Raw genomic sequence first — 22,220 nt, forward strand, 5'->3', positions numbered from 1 at the left:
CAGTACTAAAAACCAAGCTCGTAGAGGTGATGGAATTCCAGCTGAGCTATTTCAAATCCTGAAAGACGACACTGCTAAAGTGATGCCTTCAATATGCCAGAAAATTTGGAAAACTCGGCATTGACCACAGGGCTGGAAAACATCAGTTTTCATTCCAATTCCAAAGAAAGGCAATGTCAGAGAATGTTCAAATCTCATCAATAGGGCTCAAATATAGTTCTGTGTGGAAAAGTGTTGAAAAATGCTGCAATTAAATATTCTACTTTTGAGGGCATGCTGACCAGGAAATTGTCTTTTTGAAAGTAGGAGGCAAGCATAATAATTTGAACAACTTTAAATGTTAGTTACTATGTAACAGTACTTTTTTGGTCATGCCACAGTTTGCATATCAGCCAAATGGGTGGAGACTGTTCCACCCATTCATTCAGAGATCATGCTTTTTTAGATAATGAGGTTCTGTAACTTCAATTCAGGGACCCCTGCTTCTCTGTATTCAGCAGATAACGTGAATTGAATGTGGTTGATTTTTTCTGATGTTCTCAATGGGCCTTGCCTTGAGGTGCTGCTTCTGTTCACATTTTATTGCACATAGTCAGGATCATAAAAACAGCTCCAGGCAGGGAAAACTAGAGGATACAGTCAAGCAGTATGATATGCAGGTAAGGGCAGATAATCTAAAAATTATATACAAAGATGTGCCATTTATGATTTTTTAATATATCCATCTATGGTGCATATTATTAGCTTTAGTTTCCAGGGCTGCTGTAAGTTATTATCACAAATTTAGTGGATCAAACAGCACAAATTTATGATCAAGTTTAGAAATCTCACTGTCTTAAAATCAATATGTTGGCAGAGTTACAGTCTTTTCTGAAGGTCTTAGAAAAAAAATCTGTTTTTTGGACTCTTCATACTCCCAAAGGCTGCCTGCTTTATTGGCTTGTGTTTTTTTCTTCATCTTGAAAGCCAGTAGCACTGCATCTTCAAATCTCTCTCTAACTCTCACCCCTCTCTTGACTTACTTCTCACTTGTGACTACACTGGGCCCAATAGCATAACCTGAGTATAATCTCCCTATTATAAACTAGTCAGTTAATTTACATATTTGATGCCACTTGGAATATTACTTCCTCTTGTGGTAGTTGCTCAGTCATGTCTGACTCTTTGCAACCCCATGGGCTGTAGCCTACAGGCTCCTCTGCCCATGGACTTCTTCAGGAAGATTATTAGAGTGGGTCACCATTCCTTTCTCCAGGGGATATTCCCGACCCAGGGATTGAACCCAGGTCTCCTGCATTGCAGGCACATTCTTTACTGTCTGAATCATAAAACATATTCATAGATTAATGTTGGCAGTTTGTTCGTGGTTTGGCATTAATCATTAAATTTTGCTATGTTTTAGTTATTTAGAATACAAAATAGAGCACATGTAAATAAATATGAATCAAATGAAATGATTATTGAGAAAAAATTCAATTCAAAAACAAGCAACTTATATTCCTTCTAAGTATCACATATCTATAAGCTTTATTCTCCAGGGAAAAAGGAGAAAATGAACAGGGAAAAAGAAAAGAATTATCACTTGTATACTAAAAGCTAATTATTAAGAAAAAAAAGCCCAGGAGACAGAAAAGATATATCGAATGTAAACATCATTATAGAAGTGATCATCATAGAATGTTTCATTGACATCAGAAGAGTGTTAAGGGCTATGTATATGTAACTCGAAATACAAAATGTCAAGAATTTGACAGATTTTGGGCATTGTGACATTGTGAGAACCTCCTGTTTTAACTTTGAAATTTAAAGTTCCTCCTGAGGTTGGGAGGAAGGGTTATGCAGTGCCTGAGAATAAAAAATTTCAATTACTATCTACAAATTTTCCCATCTCCAGCAGGAGGCTCTTGATTTGAGGTTGCCACATATGGTTTATGTTCTGTGAAAGACAGATCTACAAATAGAAAAGCTCCATGTTAGGCCTTGGCAAATGCCATCAAGGAGGTAGGATGCAGAGTAACAAGTAAAGTTGTTACTGTAAAGACAATGTGAGTTTGTGTCTCTTTGTACCAACAAAAATGACCTTATGGCAAAAGATGTAGAAAGGAAAAGAGAGAAAATATGAGGAAAATCAACTGGGAGTTATTTTTAACTTGCAGTTTTATACATTTGATATATGGTAGCCTTTAAAATCTTTAATAAACATTTGTATCTTAGAATGAAATATGATTCAGAAAACTCTTTTAAAGATATATCATGGCATTTAGGCATTTTAGAGTCAATATTTTATGTCCAGAATAACTACAGTTTTAAGTATCTCACAGGAAAATTATGAAGGGTTATATTGATTTTTCTGTTCAAATTTTTTAAACGTCTGAAAACTCTTAGTTAAAAAGCTACTTTTTGGAGTAAATTTATTAGGATTGTTTTGGCTGCCTGTCAAGTATTTAGTATTTCACAGTATCCCAGTGCTCAGTGAAGGTGTATACAATGATACTCCTTAAATAACTGTAACTGTGGTACTGAGATATAGATTATGGTACATTATTAATAGCTTCTTTAAAACTATATATGACACTTTTTCAGACTCCAGTGAGCATTTTTCATGTTGTCAATGCATTAAATATTTGGATGAAGTGAAATAATCATTGTTTTCATGAGAGTATGACTTTTTAACCCCTTGTTTAAGATTGTTTTTTAAAAATAAGTTTAAAAGGCAAGGCAGTTTATCTTTCCATGTGCATGCAAAATATGTGTGATATGGGATCAAATATGAGTGCTAAACCTCTTTAAGCCAAAAGGAAATTTGGGGAGGTCATTGAGAGTTTCTTAAACTATATTCATATTTTTATTTCCCTTTCTCTTCGAAGTTTGTCTTACACTGGATAATATCATCATATATAAAAAGCACATAGTTTCAGCTCTGTGTCATGGCAGAAACTACTATCAGCAGGGAACTCGACCACATGATTCTACTTTTGAGGAAGTAAGAAAGGAGACTTAGGACACAAAAATTTGTTAATTTACTAACTCAGAGATAGACTGTCAAGAAACTATAAAAATAAGATAAAATATTTAAACATAGAATTCTAAAAATGAAGGAGGGTGATAAATAGGCAAAAGCTGTGATCTACACTGAGGCCTGAAAAAGGTGAGTAAAGTTGAGCAGAATTCATTTAGGACCTGGAGATGTAGATTCAATCCCTGGGTTGGGACTATCTCCCAGAAAGAAATGGCAATCCACTCCAGTATCCTTGCCTGGGAAATCCCATGGACAGAGGAGTCTGGTGGGCTATAGTCCACGGGATCACAAAATAGTCAAATATGACTTAGGGACTAAACAACAACAACATCCTCCCTTATGCCAATGGCACTTTCTAGTAGGATCTGGGATTGTTGTTATTTTACATCCAGAGATCAGTGACACATTGACTCATTTCATTATGTTCAAGTACATCATTGTGATTGTCTCTCTCTTCCTAAACTCATAGTTTCCACTGAACTCCTCCCACTCATTCTGGACTCAGCAGCTGGAGTGTTGTTTTTTAAGTTGTAATTTGGATTTGGTCACTCCTCAGAATAAAGTAATTCTAATTCATATTGCACTATAGCTGTGAATATGGACATGCTCAAAAATAAGATAAATTTCTCAATTTATCAGCAGGAAGTAAATGCAAAAACTATGAGCCTGCTGAATTTCAATTCCAGGAACAGGAGAGGCATTTGGAGTTTGATTTTTGGTGGATGTTAGTCCATGCACTGCAGGGATCCAAAACCAAGCTCACAACATGAAACTAGTCACTGAAGAGGCCTTTTGGCACCCAGGAATGAAGACTATAAAACATTTGAAACTGAGCCTGATGACTGTGAACTTTATGGCTATTGCTCACCTGGGGTAGTGAGAGAAAAAGTGACAAGCATTAAAACTTGGCTTGGGCCAGGCTCCTTGAGCTACTGTATCTCCCTGGTTACCTCTGAAAAACAGCCTCAAGTTGTAGTACCCAGGGTTGGGGACAGGCAACTATGAAAATCTCAGCTTGGAAACAGGTTGGTACTGATAAAATACCACCACCCCCAACACAACAAAAGACAATGTGGAAACTAAAACTTTTTATAATGAGAAAATGAGCTGGCAAATAAAGCTTACAAAGCAGGTGAGGAAAAAAGCAATGGTAAAAATGTAAATTTTTAAATGCAAGTGAAAAAAACATTTATGAAATGAAGCAACTAACAAAGGAATTCACTAGTAGAGAACTTGAAAATGATCTTATAATAAGTGCATGTATTTTACTTAAATAGAACAAAGGATAAATAAAATGTTTACAGGGCACATGATAATAAAAATTAGGAAATGGTATCAAAGTAAAAAATTAAGTAAAACTCCTGGTAAAATAAGATAGAAAATATTATGACTGTGACAGGAAAGGAGGAGGCAGAGGAAAGACTTCCTAAATTAGATCAATTCTAAAGTAGTCACAATCAAAACGAACTGATCCATTGATTATATTCAAAAATTAGCTCAGAACATAACAAAGAGATATTAAAAGAATTACATAAATGTGAATTATGGATAGATGGCAGAGACATTCACAGATCCCATCAAACAATAGGTGCTCTTGAGTAAAGCATGTAGACAATGGTAGAGATGGAATTATTGATGAGGTATTGCTGAGAATTGTCCTGTGTATAAGAATGGCATCTTGGGAACTCCCTGGTGGTCCAGTGGTTAAGAATTTGCCTTCAATGGAGGAAAAGTCAGTTCAATCCCTGGTTGCGGAAGTAAGATCCCACAGGTTGAGGGGGAATTAAGATGGAGCACCACAACAAAAGATCCTACAAGATGCAACTAAGACCCAACACAGCCAAATAAAAAAATATTAAAAAAAAAGAAAAAGAAAAGAAAAGAAAAAAGAATGGCATCTCTTCTCAATTTGAAAGGCCTAGTGAGACCCAAAAAGAGTTAACGGAAACAAGTTCATATACCTAGATACACACATGGTAAAAGTGGAGGACACTAGAACAGGAAAAAATCTTAAAAGAATACCCCCCACAAAATACAAAGCTAATCACAACTGTCTTCATGGCACTGAATGACTGGATCTTGTACCTTAGCTTTTTTCCTCACAGAGTTCCATTCCTCAGGACTCAGACTACTGCCACACTGGTCTTTTTCATTTCCTTGAGAGTAGGTCAGTTTGTTTTTAGTGCTAGAAAAATAATCATTCTCTATTACCACACTCCTCATAATTAAGCTCTAATTAAAGGTCTGTACAGTCAAAGCTATGGTTTTTTCAGTAGTCATGTATGGATGTGAGATTTGGACCTTAGAGAAGGATGAGAAGAAAATAATTGACAATTTTGAACTGTGGTGTTGGTGAAGACTCTTGACAGTCCTTTTAACTGCAAAGAGATCAAATCAGTCAGTCCTAAAGGTAATCAGTCCTGAATATTCATTGGAAGCACTGATGCTGAAGCTGATACTCCAATACTTTGAGCACCTGATGTGAAGAGCCAACTCACTAGAAAAGACGCTGACATGGGGAAGATTGAAGACAGGAAGAGAAGGGGATGATAGAGGACGAGATGGTTGGTTGGCATCACTGACTTGATGGACATGAGTTTGTGCAGGCTCCTGGAGATGGTGAAGGACAGGGAGGACTGGTGTGCTGCAGTTCATGGGGTCGCAATGGGTCGACATGACTGAGTGACTGAACAATGATAATCCTTCAGATCTCTGCTTAAGTACTGTTGCCTTAGAAAGAATTTTCTTGAACAATAACTTCAAATCATTGTTTCACACTCATCAGTTCAGTTCAGTTCAGTTCAATCGCTCAGTCGTGTCTGACTCTTTGTGACCCCATTGACTGCAGCACACCAGGCTTCCCTGTCCATCACCGACACCCTGAGCTTGCTCAAATTCGTGTCCATCGAGTCAGTGATGCTATCTAATCATCTCATTCTCTGTCGTCCCCTTCTCCTCTTGCCTTCAATCTTTCCCAGCATCAGGGTCTTTTCCAATGAGTCAGTTCTTCACATCAGGTGGCCAAAGAATTGCAGCTTCAGCATCTGTCCTTCCAATGAATACTCAGGACTGATCTCATTTAGGATTGACTGGTTTGATCCTCTTGCAGTCCACAGGACTCTCAAGAGTCTTCTCCAACACCACAGTTCAAAAACATCAGTTCTTTGGTGCTCATCTTTCTTTAAGGTCCAACTCTCATATCCATACATGATTACTGGAAAAACCATAGCTTTGACTAGACACCTTTGTTGGCAAAGTAATGTCTTTGCTTTTAATATGCCATCTCAGTTAGCCATAGCTTTTCTTTCAAGGAGCAAGTGTCTTTGAATTTCAGGGCTGCAGTCACCATCTGCAGTGATTTTGGAGCCCAAGAAAATAAAGTCTCTCACTATTTCCATTGTCTCCCCACTTATTTGCCATGAAATGATGAGACCAGATGCCATGATCTTAAATTTTTGAATGTTTAGTTTTAAGCCAGCTTTTTCACTCTCCTCTTTCACTTTCATCAAGGGGCTCTTCTATTCATCTTCCATTTCTGCTACAAAGGTGGTATCATCTGCATCTCTAAAGTTGTTGATATTTCTCCCAGCAATCTTGTTTCCAGCTTGTGCTTCATCCCATCCTGGCAAGTTGCATGCTGTGCTCTGCATATAAGTTAAATACACAGGGTGACAATATACAGACGACGTACTCCTTTCCTAATTTGGAACCAGTCTGTTGTTCCATGTCTGGTTCTTACTGTTGCTTCTTGACCTGTGTACAGATTTCTCAGGAGGCAGGTAAGGTGATTTGGTATTCCCATCTCTTTGAGAATTTTCCAGTTTGTTGTGATCCACCTGGTCAAAGGCTTTGATATAGTCAATAAAACAGAAATAGATGTTTTTTTCTGGAATTCTATTGCTTTTTTGATGATTAAGTGGATGTTGGCAATTTGATCTCTGTTTCCTCTGCCAGTTCTAAATCCAGTTTGAACATCTGAAAGTTCTTGGTTCACATACCATTGAAGGCTTGTTTTGAGAATTTTGAGCATTGCTTTGCTAGCGTGTGAGATGAGTGCAGTTATATAGTAGTCTGAACATTCTTTGGCATAGCCTTTCTTTGGGATTGGAATGAAAACTGACCTTTACCAGTACTGTGGCCACTGCTGAGCTTTCCAAATTTGCTTGCTTATTGAGTGCAGCACATAAACAGTACCATCTTTGGGGACTTGAAATAGCTCTGCTGGAATTCCATCACTTCCACTAGCTTTGTTTGTAGTGATGCTTTCTAAGGCCCACTTGACTTCACACTCCAGGATGTCTGGGTCTAGGTGGGTGATCACACCATTGTGGTTATCTAAGTCATTATTTTTTGTATATTTATTCTGTATGTTCTTGCCACCTTTTCTTAATATCTTCTGCTTCTCTTAGGTCCATACAATTTCTGTCTTTTATTGTGCCCATCTTTGCAAGAAATGTTCCTCTGGTATCTCTAATTTTCTTGAAGAGATCTCTAGTCTTTCTCATTCTATTGTTTGCCTCTTTGTTTGCATTGATCATACTCTTTTATTACCTCAAGGCATCCTGTCCTTTGCATTCTGTATAATGGAGAGAAGTTGTAATTTCTCAGTTGTGTTCAGTTTTTAAAGTGTAAGTTTTAAGCTAAGTGCTTTAAATTAAATGTTGGTTTAGTATTTTTTACTGTCTTTCCATAGAGGTATGTTCTCTTTCAAATGGATTTTGTCTTAACATTGAAGGCTGCCTCATGAGTGAATTGTTTAGATTACCACACATGCAATATCTCTCTTCTTTGTAGGTTATCCATTGCATACTGATTTCTGCAGGATGTGTTTTTATCTGGGATTGGATTTAAATCATCTGTGACCTACATGTTTATATTCTCTGCTATATATCAAATTGAAAAATTTAAAAAGAACTTTCACACACCCCACAAAGCTATTATGTCAATTTCATGGGCTCCTTATTTTAACCAATGTTGTGCCTAGCTGATCTCATAATGCTTAAATGGGAAACTGATTCAGGATTGGGAACTCATATACACCCATGGCGGATTCATGTCAATGTATGGCAAAACCAATACAGTATTATAGAGTAAAATAAAGTAAAAATAAAATTTAAAAATAAAAGATAAACTTCAGAAAAAAAAAAAAGAAAAAAAAAGGAAACTGATTAACATGTGTTGCTTTAAGATTTCTCTCTAACCTTATCTTCAGAAAGGAAATATGCTGGATTGTTTCAAGGACTGCCTTACATAACAAGAGTATTCGGTTTGCATCTTTAGAATTAATTAGGTTCTTTTGCAAATCCTCTTTTTCTACACTCTGTTTATGCCTTGAGATTCCTTGCTCACTGATGTACCTTTGTACAGTCAGGCCTTTTCCACCACTGATATCCTGGGCCTGGTGCAATGCTATCTATGTCCTGTCTTCCATTGGGTCCTTCTCTGTCTTTGCTCTAAGGTTCTGACTTTCTTGCTAAGATCTCATAGAAAGGGACGTTTAGAAGGAAAATCTTCTTGCACATATACTCTATATATTACATTATTTCCCAGCAGTTTCTTGTGGTCCACTGCTGACTTTTGGCTTTTTTCCTGGATGTAGCTCATTTACAGAGACACAAGTCTCCTTAAGATACAGTCTGACATGAGATATGTTATATCTCTGATTCAGCTCTCAACTTCAGGATTTTGTAAAGGAAATCTTGTTCTTCCAAGATTATGGGCAATATTTTGATTTTCTGCTGTTTGTTAGCTAACTTTCCTATTGTTCCCCCAACTCACTGAAACTTTATAAATGTATTTTCCTTCATAAGGTCCTAAAGTTGATTATACATGGAGATCAGACTCTGTTCTGTTGCCAGCTTATCAAGAATCCCCTTGGTTTCTATGTCTGGATCTAGCTAGGAATAGCAAAGCTTAGACATTCCTTTCAGAGAGAGATGAGATCTGACAGCTAAATATGTACATTTTTTAATGCTAATGCAATATTGCTTTTGAAGATCAGGTCCTTGGGAATATAGAACCATGCTGTTCTAATTGAAGACTGTCGCAGGTCATTTCATGCTTCCATGACAATCTCAGATCTGCAGCCAGCCTCAGCAGAGCAGTTATCACTGCAACTCAGAAACTAGGATATTGAGAATTCATTCCTGACTTGGATTTACCTATGGAAGGTTTCCTTTTAAATTTTTTTTTTTAAATTAAGATTATACCATTTTCAAAGATCTTTTCCTTATTTTCCACCACTCATTTTTATATGTGACCTGTTCTGAACTCTCCTAAATGACTATATCTTCCTAACTTTTAAACATCTACTTATAAAATATACTCTTTGTAATAGGTTTTATAACTTTTAACAGCTTATATAAACAATTTAGCATACAACAGGTGCTCAATAATGCAATTTATTGTAAAAAGAAAGATGTCAATACCTTGTGGTTCTTTTCCTTTCACTTGACCTGCTAATATATTGATATTTGTTTTCAATTCATAAATATTTACCCTTTATCATCTGAACACATTTTGGTCTTTAACATGTTTGCAGGCCTGTCATCTCCTTACCTTAACTGAAATGAATTTTCCAACAATTACAAATGAAACTTAAAATATTTGATCAGATTTCAGTCAAGGCAGTCCGAAGGCAGTTATGATATGATGGAGGAGGTAGCATAGCTTGTCCCATCTGTACTATGTTCACTGTCACTCATGATCAGTGACTTCTACTCCAGTGTATTTTCCAAAAAAGCATCTAGAATGAAAAGAAACAGCCTAGATGACTCACTCAATTAAAATAAAAATCTAAATGACTCCTGCCATTTCCCTTTCTACTTTTATTCTGACTATGAAACAAAACTTCAAAAAGAAATTTGAGTAGTATATGACTGACTACAGAACATCATCTACATGGCAAATTTCAGAGTCTAAAGAGAATAAAATTAAATAAATTCATTTAATTCTGAAGCAGTTTTATTTTACCAAAATATCAATTTATTATCTAGGCATATGTAGTAAATATATTACAACAATTTTGAAAATAAAATTATATCCAAAACAAAAATACAATCTTCTAAGTAAAATAAAGTTTTATTAAATTCTTAACTCCTTTATATATGAAAAGCAAATTATGAATAAAATTAACAGAGAAAGTACTTTGCATATTCGTTTAGGTGAATCAGTTTCTTACCCTAACTGTCTCTAATGTTTACTGCACTTTTTCTTCATAAATCCATTTTTTAATATGATCATATTAGTTTATTTTTTATAAAAGTACCAGCAAATTATCTTTAAATTTATACTTAATTGTTACAAAGTTTGAAACTGATACTTCCTTTTTAAACCATATATATATATTTTTTTTTTTTCAAGTAATCTGTAACATTGTACAGGAGACAGGGATTAAAACCATTCCCATGGAAAAGAAATGCAAAGAAGCAAAATGGCTGTGTGGGGAGGCCTTACAAATAGCTGTGAAAAAAAGAGAAGTGAAAAGCAAAGAAGGCAAGGAAAGATATAAGCATCTGAATGCAAAGCTCCAAAGAATAGCAAGAAGAGATGGGAAAGCCTTCTTCAGTGATCAATGCAAAGAAATAGAGAAAAACAACAGAATGGGAAAGACTAGAGATCTATTCAAGAAAACTAGAGATACCAAGGGAACATTTCATTCAAAAATGGGCTTGATAAAGGACAAAAATGGTACGGACCTAACAGAAGCAGAAGATATTAAAAAGAGGTGGCAAGAATAAACAGAAGAACTGTACAAAAAAGATCCTCATGACCAAGATAATCACAAAGGTGTGATCACTCATCTAGAGCCAGACATCCTGGAATGTGAAGTCAAGTGGGCCTTAGAAAGCATCACTATAACCAAAGCTAGTGGAGGTGATGGCATTCCAGTGGAGCTATTTCAAATCCTGAAAGATGATGCTGTGAAAGTGCTGCACTCGATATGCCAGCAAATTTGGAAAACTCAGCAGTGGCCACAGGACTGGAAAAGGTCAGTTTTCATTCCAATCCCGGAGAAAGGCTATGACAAAGAATGCTCAAGGTATCACACAATTGCATTCATCTCACACATTAGTAAAGGAATGTTCAAAATTCTCCAAGCCAGGCTTCAGCAATACATGAACCGTGAACTCCCTGATGTTCAAGCTGGTTTTAGAAAAGGCAGAGGAACCAAAGATCAAATTACCAACATTCGCTGGGCCATTGAAAAAGCAAGAGAGTTCCAGATAAACATCTATTTCTGCTTTATTGACTATGCCAAATCCTTTGACTGTGGAACACAATAAACTGTGGAAAATTCTGAGAGAGATGGGAATACCAGACCACCTGACCTGCCTCTTGAGAAAGCTATATGCAGGTCAGGAAGCAACAGTTAGAACTGGACATGGACAACAGACTGGTTCCAAATACGAAAAGGAGTACGTCAAGGCTGTATATTGTCCCCTGTTTATTTAATTTATATGGAGAGTACATCATGAGAAACACTGGGCTGGAGGTATCACAAACTGGAATCAAGATTGCTGGGAGAAATATCAAGAACCTCAGACATGCAGATGACACCACCCTTATGGCAGAAAGTGAAAAGTAACTAAAAATCCTCTTGATGAAAGTGAAAGAGGAGATCAGGAGAGTGAAAAAGTTGACTTAAAGCTCAACATTCAGAAAACGAACATCATGGCATCTGGTCCCATCACTTCATGGGAAATAGATGGAGAAACAGTGGAAACAGTGTCAGCAAGAATAGCAAGAAGAGATAAGAAAGCCTTCCTCAGTAATTAATGCAAAGAAATAGAGGAAAACAGAATGGGAAAGACTAGAGTTGTCTTATTTTTGGGGGCTCCAAAGTCACTGTAAATGGTGATTGCAGCCATGAAATTAACAGACACTTACTCCTCGGAAGAAAATTTATGACCAATCTCTATAGCATATTGAAAAGCAGAGACATTACTTCAGTCAACAAAGGTCCGTCTACTCAAGGCTATGGTTTTTTCCAGTAGTCACATGTGGATGTGAGAGTTGGACTGTGAAGAAAGCTGAGCGCCGAAGAATTGATGCTTTTGAACTGCAGTGTTGAAGTAGACTCTTGAGAGTCCCCTGGACTGCAAGGAGATCCCGCCAGTCCATTCTAAAGGAGATCAGCCCTGGGTGTTCTTTGGAAGGAATAATGCTAATGCTGAAACTCCAGTACTTTGGCTATCTCATGCGAAGAGTTGACTCATTGGAAAACACTCTGATGCTGAGAGGGATTAGGGGCAGGAGGAAAAGGGGACGACAGAGTATGGGATTGCTGGATGGCATCACCGACTTGATATACATGAGTTTGAGTGAACTCCAGAGATGATGATGTACAGGGAGGCCTGGCATACTGCAATTTATGGGGTCACAGAGTGTTGGATACTACCGAGCCACTGAACTGAACTGAATCTCTCTAAAAGTGCTTAGACAAAAAAAAAAAAAAAATTCTACTAATGGAGTATTTTCTTAAAGCTCTTTTCCTGTACTGGCTTATGTAAATATTGAAATCCTAGCATTTCCATAGATGCTCCATTTTTTACTGCACTTGGAGTGTCTATCTTTGACAAATATTTTATAAAATGAAACTCACTAAGTTCTACTTTTGAGGATTAATTTTTTCTAGAGTTGCTGGTTAGAAAGTCAAAGCCCTTCTCACTCTTATTCAGCTTTAGTACAGAATCTACATTGATCCAATTTAAAACTACTGTTCTATAAAAGTATTCTCCCAACAATTTGAGATAGTCAAAATTCAAAATTAAATCATATTCAATATTTTAGCTCTTTTCCATTTATATAGTGTCTTATCCCTTATCCCTTTGAAATCTTTAATAACTACAATTCACTAAAAGCTGAAAATTTGTGTTTGCTCTTTTAATTATGGAATATTACTGAATATTTCCAACTGGTATTAAACTACAACCAAAATATGGAGTATTTATTTACAAAAATATATCTATTCTCTGTGTAGCATGTAGACTGATTTCCAACACAGTTCTTCAAGAGTTCAAACATTTTTAAAATATGATGAGAGTGACACATAGTAAAAAAGAAAGGACAGTTGAATTTGAAACAAAATTTAAAAATAAATTAAATTTCTACTTAAGGGGGCAACACACAATAGGTAACACCTATGGATCCATGTTGAATGTGTACAAAGAAGTTTGGAACAGAATGTGGATAAAGTTACCAAGGACAGAAGTTATTTGATCTAAATGGAAAGTCAAATAAATAAATAAATGGAAAGTCAGGCTCCATAAGTGATGACCGCTGGCATTTCATATAGATATCTGTGAGAATTCCTCTTCTTGTGAGATAGTCTTCTAAAAATAAGTAAGTTATCATTCACTCCACACATTTGTGGTCCACATGAGCACACTCAAATAGCTTTCATTATGGATGCAAATACTACCATTTTATTTGAGTCACATCAGTTCAGTTCACTTGCTCAGTCGTGTCCGACTCTTTGCAACCCCATGAATCTCAGCAGACCAGGCTTCCCTGTCCACCACCAACTCCCAGAGTTCACCCAGACTCGTGTCCATCGAGTCAGTGATGCCATTCAGCCATCTCATTCTCTGTCGTCCCCTTTTCCTCCTGCCCCCAATCCCTCCCAGCATCAAAGTATTTTCCAATGAGTCAACTCTTCCCATGAGGTGGCCAAAGTATTGAAGTTTCAGCTTTAGCATTATTCCTTCCAAAGAACACCCAGGGCTGATCTCCTTCAGAATGGACTGGTTGGATATCCTTGCCGTCCAAGGGACTCCCAAGAGTCTTCTCCAATACGACAGTTCAAAAGCATCAATTCTTCAGCGCTCAGCCTTCTTCACAGTCCAACTCTCACATCCATACATGACTACTGGAAAACCCATAGCCTTGACTAGACGGACCATAGTCGGTAAAGTAATGTCTCTGCTTTTGAATATGCTATCTTTGTTGGTCATAACTTTTCTTCCAAGGAGTAAGCGTCTTTTAATTTTATGGTAGCAATCACCATCTGCAGTGATTTTGGAGCCCCCAAAAATAAAGTCTGACACTGTTTCCACTGTTTCCCCATCTATTTCCCATGAAGTGATGGGACCAGATGCCATGATGTTCGTTTTCTGAATGTTGAGCTTTAAGCCAACTTTTTCACTCTCCTCTTTCCCTTTAATCAAGAGGCTCCTTAGTTCCTCTTTACTTTCTGTCATAAGGGTGGTGTCATCTGCATATCTGAGGTTACTGATATTTCTCCTGGCAATTTTGATTCCAGCTTGTGCTTCTTGCAGTCCAGCGTTTCTCATGATGTACTCTGCATATAAGTTAGATAAGCAGGGTGACAATACAGAGCCTTGACGTACTCCTTTTCGTATTTGGAACCAGTCTGTTGTTCCATGTCCAGTTCTAACTGTTGCTTCTGGCCTGCATACAGATTTCTCAAGAGGCAGGTCAGGTGGTCTGGTATTCACATCTCTTTCAGAATTTTCCACAGTTTATTGTGATTCACACAATCAAAGGCATTGGCACAGTCAATAAAGCAGAAATAGATGTTTTTCTGGAACTCTCTTGCTTTTTTCATGATCCAGCAGATGTTGGCAATTTGATCTCTGGTTCCTCTGCCTTTTCTAAAACCAGCTTGCATATTTGGAATTTCAAGGTTCACGTATTGCTGAAGCCTGGCTTGGAGAATTTTGAGCATTACTTTACTAGCGTGTGAGATGAGTGCAATTGTGTGGTAGTTTGAGCATTCTTTGGCATTGCCTTTCTTTGGGATTGGAATGAAAACTGACCTTTTCCAGTCCTGTGGCCACTGCTGAGTTTTCCAAATTTGCTGGCCTATTGAGTGCAGCACTTTCACAGCATCATCTTTCAGGATTTGAAATAGCTCTAATTCCATCACCTCCACTAGCTTTGTTTGTAGTGATGCTTTCTAGTCATCACCAAATTTCTTGAGATAAAAGAGACAATAATATGCCACGGAGAAAAGACAGTCTCTTCAATCAGTGGCATTGGGAAAACTGGACAATTACCTGTAAAAGAATGAAATGATAACACTCCCTGACATAAAGATAAACTAAAATGGATTAAAGACTTAAATGTAAAACTCGATACTATAAAACTCTTGAAAAGGAAATCATAGGCAGTACACTTGACATAAATTGCAGTAATATCTTTTTGGACCTATCTCCTAGAATTTTGGAAATAAAAACCAGAAAAGCAAGCAAAACAAATGGATCTTAGTTAAACTTAAAAGTTTTTACATAACAAAGGCAACCACAAACAAAACAAAAAAGATAACCTCAGAATCCAGAACCGGAGAAAATATTTGCAAAAGCTGCAATCAACAAGGAATTAATATCCAAACAACTCATACAGCTCTTTATATTAAAATAATTAAACAACAACAAAAAACACAACCCAATTAAAAAATGGGCAGAAGATCTAAACAGACATTTCTCCAAAGAAGACATACAGATGGCTAAAAGGCATGCGAAAAGACACTCAACATCACTATTAGAGAAATGCAAATCAAAGTTATAATGAGGAATCACGTCACATCAGTCAGAACGGACATCATGGTAAATATTAAGTGCTGGAGAAATGTAGGGAAAAAAAGAGACCCTCTTACACTGTGATACAGCCATTATGGAGAGCAGCCACTGTAGAGAGTAGTATGGAAATTCCTTTTAAAAACTAAAAGTAGAGCTACAGTAAGATCCTGCGATCAAATTCCTGGGTAAATACCAAGAGAAAAATCATAATTTGAAAAGATACATACATCCAATATTCACTGCAGCACTATTTACAATAGCCAAGGCATGGAGCCAATGTACGTATTCATCAACATAAAAATGGATAAAGAAGATATATACATATATATGTATATATAATGGATATGTATATATGTGTGTAGATATATATAATGGATATATATATATATAATGAAAAATCAGCCATAAAAAAGAAGGAAATAATGCCATTGCAGTAACATGGGTGGACCTAGATATTATCATACTAAGTGAAGTAAGCCAGAGAGCAAAAAACAATACCATATTATACAGCTTAATGAGGAAACTAAATAATAATATAAATGAATCTATTTAAAAAACAAGCAGACACACGGACATAGAAAACAAACTTATGGTTACCAAAGGCAAGATGGCACAGTGGAGGGGTAAATTAAAAACTTGGAATTAGCAGACAAAATTTACTATGTATAAAATAGATACACAATAAAGACCTATCAGGTAGCACGAGGGATTATTTCAATATTTTGTAACAACCTATAAAGGAAGAGAATCTGAAAAAGAATAGATATACATACACAAATATATGAAACTAATACAACATTGTAAATCAACTACATTTCAATTAAAAAAAATTAAAAATTGAGGCACTGCAATCTGATGCTTAAGTATTGATTAAAGGCATACTTTGTCCTCGGAAACTAAGTGTCTATTAGGGTGAGTCTGGGAAAAGTTGAAGAAGGGAAAAAAAGTATCTTGCTATAAAAAGGAAAATCTGAAAAAAAAAATGTTAAATTGAATAAGAAGGGAAGGCAACAAGTATAAACTATGGCTGCTGCAAGCAAAACATAAGTATATGACACCTATCCTATCATCTCCCAGTCTGAAAGTGGCTGTCCCCAATCACTGATCAATTATTTCTTTCCTTCTTGTCCCAGATTGTTCCTTATAGTCTTTTCTCAACATAAGACACATAACAGCAATGTTAAATTTTTTTTGGCTCTAAAAACACTCAACCCAGATCACAAATGATTTCTAAAACAAAGCCTTGTATATTCAAAATGGGGTTGGGGAGTGGGAAGGAGAGGACGAGATCTTCCATAGGCAAAGGAAAGCAAAGTAAGAAAAGATAATTCCAAAGCCATGAATTTATGATGACTGATTTTTTGAATCAGGCTATATGTAATAAGTATGTTATAACTGATTAAAGTAAGAAAGAAGAATCTAAAACATGAATGAGTTGAAACATGCCACAAACATTCAGATTGTATGGAGAAAAAAAAAGCGTGTGCAAATAAGAAATACTTTAAAATAATGAAATAGAGGAAGTAAACATTTTAGTAATGAGAATCTATATCAATAAGTTAATCTTTTAAGAAATAAATTGTAGACACTGGAGGCGGCTGCCATTGCCTTCTCCAGGAGATCTTCCCAACCCAGGTATTGAACCCAGGTCTCCCACATTGCGGGCAGACACTTTACCATCTGAGCCACCAGGGAAGCTCAATAAATATGTTATAACTGATTAAAGTAGGAAAAAAGAATCTAAAACATGAATGAATTGAAAGATGCCACAAACATTCAGATTGTATGGGTGGGGGGAAAGCTTGTACAAATAAGAAATACTTTAAAATATTGAAATAGAGGAAATAAACATTTTAATAATGAGAATCTATATCAATAAGTTAATTTTTTAAGAAATAAATTGTGGACATTGTTTTATTATGTTATTAATATCTGCTTTTCTCACCTGTTATCTTGCTTTAGAATAAGAAGTCCATAAAAACTGAATGCTTTGTATCACTGAATTGAAGAGGTCAGTCTTTTTTTGAGGGGGGTCGAATTGACTCATTTCTTCTTTTTTAATTATTTTTTAATTGAAAGATAATTGCTTTTAAGAATTTTGTTGTTTTCTGTCAAACCAAACAGATCAATTTTGAAAGAAAGTACTTTCAGTAAAAGTCACATATGCCTTGGAAATTTAAAAATGATGCTTAAATGAAGCAAAAGTGCTTTAGAAAAAAATATTTTTTTCAGATTAAATCATTAGTTCACATAAGTATATATATATAAAATATGATACATATGTATGTAGATATATATCTCAATGACTACTTAATTCTATATTATTGTGTTAGTAAACTGAAAAGGCAATGTAAGAAAACTCTTAACTAGGAGAAATAGACATTAGATATTTTCAGCAACACAAAATAAAACATAAATTGGGATTATTTATTAACATTTGATTTTACTACATTCTCATATCAAAATTTTAAGATGTTTAGACAATATCTCCCAAAATATAATTGTACTTTGTGAAACGCTTTACTTTTTAGGTAAATGATATATTTACCTTCCTGACAGAGTAGAATTACTTTGAAATACAGTCTTTGCTCTCCAAAAAGTTGTCCCAAATAGTTTCACAATGTTTCTGTATGAATCAAAACTATGATTAAAAATAGTCTATTGAAAGAATTCCTCATTGAATTTATTCTCTAGAATACATGAGTTAACTGTTTGAAATATAATGATATTTTTTGAGGCAAAGCTATATGTGAAAAAGGTTTTGTGTTATGACAACAACAATATTAAATTAAGCAAAGTAATAATTTGAACTAAACTACTGAACTTAAAAAAATGGGGGAAATAGTAATTTCTGGTTCAAAGACACTAACAGTAGTGAGAATTAGCTACCATAGATAAATTGAAAATCTGGTAAAAATAAACATATAAGACTATTCCTGAGACCTATTGAAGCAGAAAGCATCAAAAATAATCATTCTCATGTATAAGAGGAATGGATTTTAATTAAAGTTATAATTGGCACAGTAACAGTTTTCAATAGAGTAAAACAAAACATCATATCTGCTTAAAGCAAAGAACACAAAGAACTCCTGCATTAAAGCAGATATAGTTGCACTGTAGGTGACATCACATACTCCTGCTACACAGTAATATGCTCTGCATATCTTTTTATAACATGTGGGAAGGTAAAACATTATTTTACCCTGCCGAACAAAGCCTCAAAAGATAATAAATATTCTTTCCCAACATTAAGATTTTTGGATATGCATTTGATACTTTTTTTTAAGTTCTAATCAGGAATGGTGGATGATTTGTACAACTATATGTTTCTTTTCTCCTGCAGCAAAGTGGCCTTGTGGTAATTAGTACTTGTCACCTCATGGTTCTAACCCTGAGAGCTCCAGTGACCAAGATGGAAAAGAAATGCATTGCTTTTATAATGTAGCTTCAGATGTCATATAACATCACTTTTGCCATTCTCCTTTAGATGAAGCAGTCAAAAGCTTGATAAGACAAGGAGATGGAACATAAACTTCCACCTCTCAGTGGGAGAAATGCTAAAAGAACTTGAACTTGCAGTGATGATACACATAACAGATTATGTGTGTTTTGTGTGTGCATGTTCATGTATATATGAATATGTGTGTATGTAGAACTATTTGCCTCTATACATTTATATGCATATATTATATAAATATGTATATTTGCTTAAATAATGGGAAATAGTTATAATAGTTTGAAAATAGTTTAGTAAGTGGAGCCAATGATGAACATGGATACTTGTGAAGTATATTTCCAGCCATCACATTAAAACCAAGTGTTAAATTATATGAAGTTATAATCAGGTCTAACTTTCAACTAAATGAAAACAAAAGAAACTGAAAAACATACAATCACATTGCCCTCATCAAAATGATAGAGCAAAAGCTTTAATAAGGGTTTATCTGTACCAAATATAAAGTCAATAAAGTTTATCTTTAACATATATTTGAAAACGTTAACTTTATTTACATATTTTATAACATAATAACCTATTACAATAGTCATATATCCTGTTTATCAATTAATAGCAGATATATTGGTGTTGAATTATCACATTTTTAAATGATTTGATTAGAATAAAAGTACAGTAAAAAATCTGCCTGTAATGAGGAAGACCCAGGTTCAATCCCACTCCAGTCTTCTTGCCTGGATAATTCAATGGACAGAGGCTGAAGTCCATGGGATCACAAAGAGTTGGACGTGATTGAACAACTAGTACTACTACTACTATTTTAAAACTGGCTGTTCAAAAGGAAAAAAAAAAAAAAAAAAAAACTCTAGGAAGCAGGGTTAGACTTGATTTGGATTGATTTCATTTACAATAGCTGACTGCAGAATCTTTCAAATGAAATTAAACACCTGCTTTTAGCCTACCACACATCTGTCTGTCTGTGTGTTGGGTACAGATTCGGGATCATTTTTCCCTTCTTGCAGCTGTGGATGTATCATTAATGAGTTGTTTCTGCTTTTCACTGTAGCATACTATTTTTTCTAAGAGTAAAACAGAGATTTTTACCTCTGATCACCTTGTTTTGTAATTTGATGAAAACATGATCTAGTGGTGATAAGAGTGAAAATATTCATCCAGGTAAGTAATTTATGGGGTGTTATCTATATTTTCCTGTCTGTGTTTGCTTTTAGTAACTCAGCTTTTTTTTTGGTTCTTGAATATTGGGGCTTAGAAATCTGAGGAATGTGTTACCTCCTGAATATATACCTGTGATTTTCAGTTATGGGACCTAACTTTAATTGGATTGTAATATTCCACATTAGCCTGCATCTGGAAACTTTTACAGAACTATTTGAAAAAATACCTTTAATGATCTTTTGTGTGTATGTGTGTATGTATGTGACTCAGCATCTATTTTTTAAAGATACGTTGAATTTTATTTTGAATTGTAACTTTGCCAACTTCTTTTTCCTATTCTCTCTCTTTTTTTTTTTTTTTTTTGCTTGAAGGACGATCATACCAAGTGCAGAATAAAGAATAGAGCTTCATATAATGATTTGATTATAGCTTGTTAAGAATAGACTTGTTTTCCACTCATCATTCTCTCTTCAATTTTTCACTGAGCTGTGCTCTTTTAGAAATTTCGTTGAGTGGGAAGATGTGAGCTTGTGTAAACATGCATTGAACAGCTGAACTGAAAGGTTTATAGCCTCAAACAGGAGATTACTCATTGGCACTAGTACAATGCACAGACATTTTCATGCACGGCCTATAATTGCAATATTGTATTTGAGGGAAAATGTGTTTGATAAAGAGTGAAAACAACTCTACAGTTGCTCAGGAAGATAACATTTGTTAAGTTAACCAAATCAATGTTTCATCTTGTGGCTTCTATTTCATCAAATTTATGGAACATTATCTTATAAAGCATGCTGTAATGCAAAATTATAATTAAATAAGGTGTGATAAAATTAATTCTAGTTTAGCCAATTGAATGTAAAAAGAGTACTGCTAAATTTTGTATGTGTGTAATAGTATTATTTATAGCACAGAAATTACTCAATTGCCTTTCATGCATTTTATACCATTTTTGCTATTTGTGCGAAAATGTAATATCAATTCTAATCCTATTGTTTTTAATCAGACTATTCAAAATGCTTTGCTGTAGCTGGAAAAAAATGGGTTCAATACTGTATGTTTTTTCTTAAACCAATTAGATATGGATTCCTTACAGATTGGTCATTCAAACTTCAGGATTTTATGGAAAACAAAAATAACTACTCTTCCAATTAGCTTATTTAATTAGTATAGCCATTGATAAAATGCTTTTGAGATGAGATGACAATAGGTTTAAGTTTTAATATCTCTATCTCAAAATCCCTCTATAGTTTGTATAGCTTTTTATCTTATTCTTTCTCTTTCCAGCTTTTCACATTTTGACCTAAAAGCAGAACTACTTTTCAGCTTTCAAGTAAGAGTTTGAAAGCTCTGGAAAGAATGCTACCCCATCCTGAGAATAAGAAAAAGCTTCACTAACTACAAATTAATGATTTTTCTCAAAAACATTGGAGAAATGAAGTTCAAACTACTTACCAGAAACATAAACAAAGATAGGTCCCTCAGAAGAAAAATGGAATTTGAGGATTTGCTTATTTAGTACAGATACCTGGTCATATAAATTGGCTAGTGGATTCAACTAAAATATTTAAGTTGCTAAAGACTGACTTTGGGTTAACATGACAGAGTGAAACTCTAGGAGACCTGAGACAAAGGAGATTTGCAGGTACTGGCAGGCTGTTCTTTTTAGAAATTCACCAGGTGTTTATGTGAAAGATCAGGGAGAATACTTAGAAAATTATCCCATTTGGGGTTGATTTGGTAGCCACTTCCAAAATCCACCCAGAGACATCACATAAACATAAATATATATAGAGAGATATACTAAATATGATATATACATAGATATATGTTCACAATATGATATAAAATATACATGTATATCCTTTAATATACGTGGATTTTTAAAGAAAATGTAATCTGCAGTGCAGGATATTCACTGCAATAGGCATCTGAAGACAGAAACGGGGAAACATAAATTCTAGCCTTGGCTGATGGGTGGGAAAGGATAAACGCTGGATGGGCTAAAGAGCTGAACAAAGAAAACAGG

The sequence above is a fragment of the Budorcas taxicolor genome, chromosome 20, assembly GCF_023091745.1.
Source record: "Budorcas taxicolor isolate Tak-1 chromosome 20, Takin1.1, whole genome shotgun sequence".
Classification (NCBI taxonomy): domain Eukaryota; kingdom Metazoa; phylum Chordata; class Mammalia; order Artiodactyla; family Bovidae; genus Budorcas; species Budorcas taxicolor.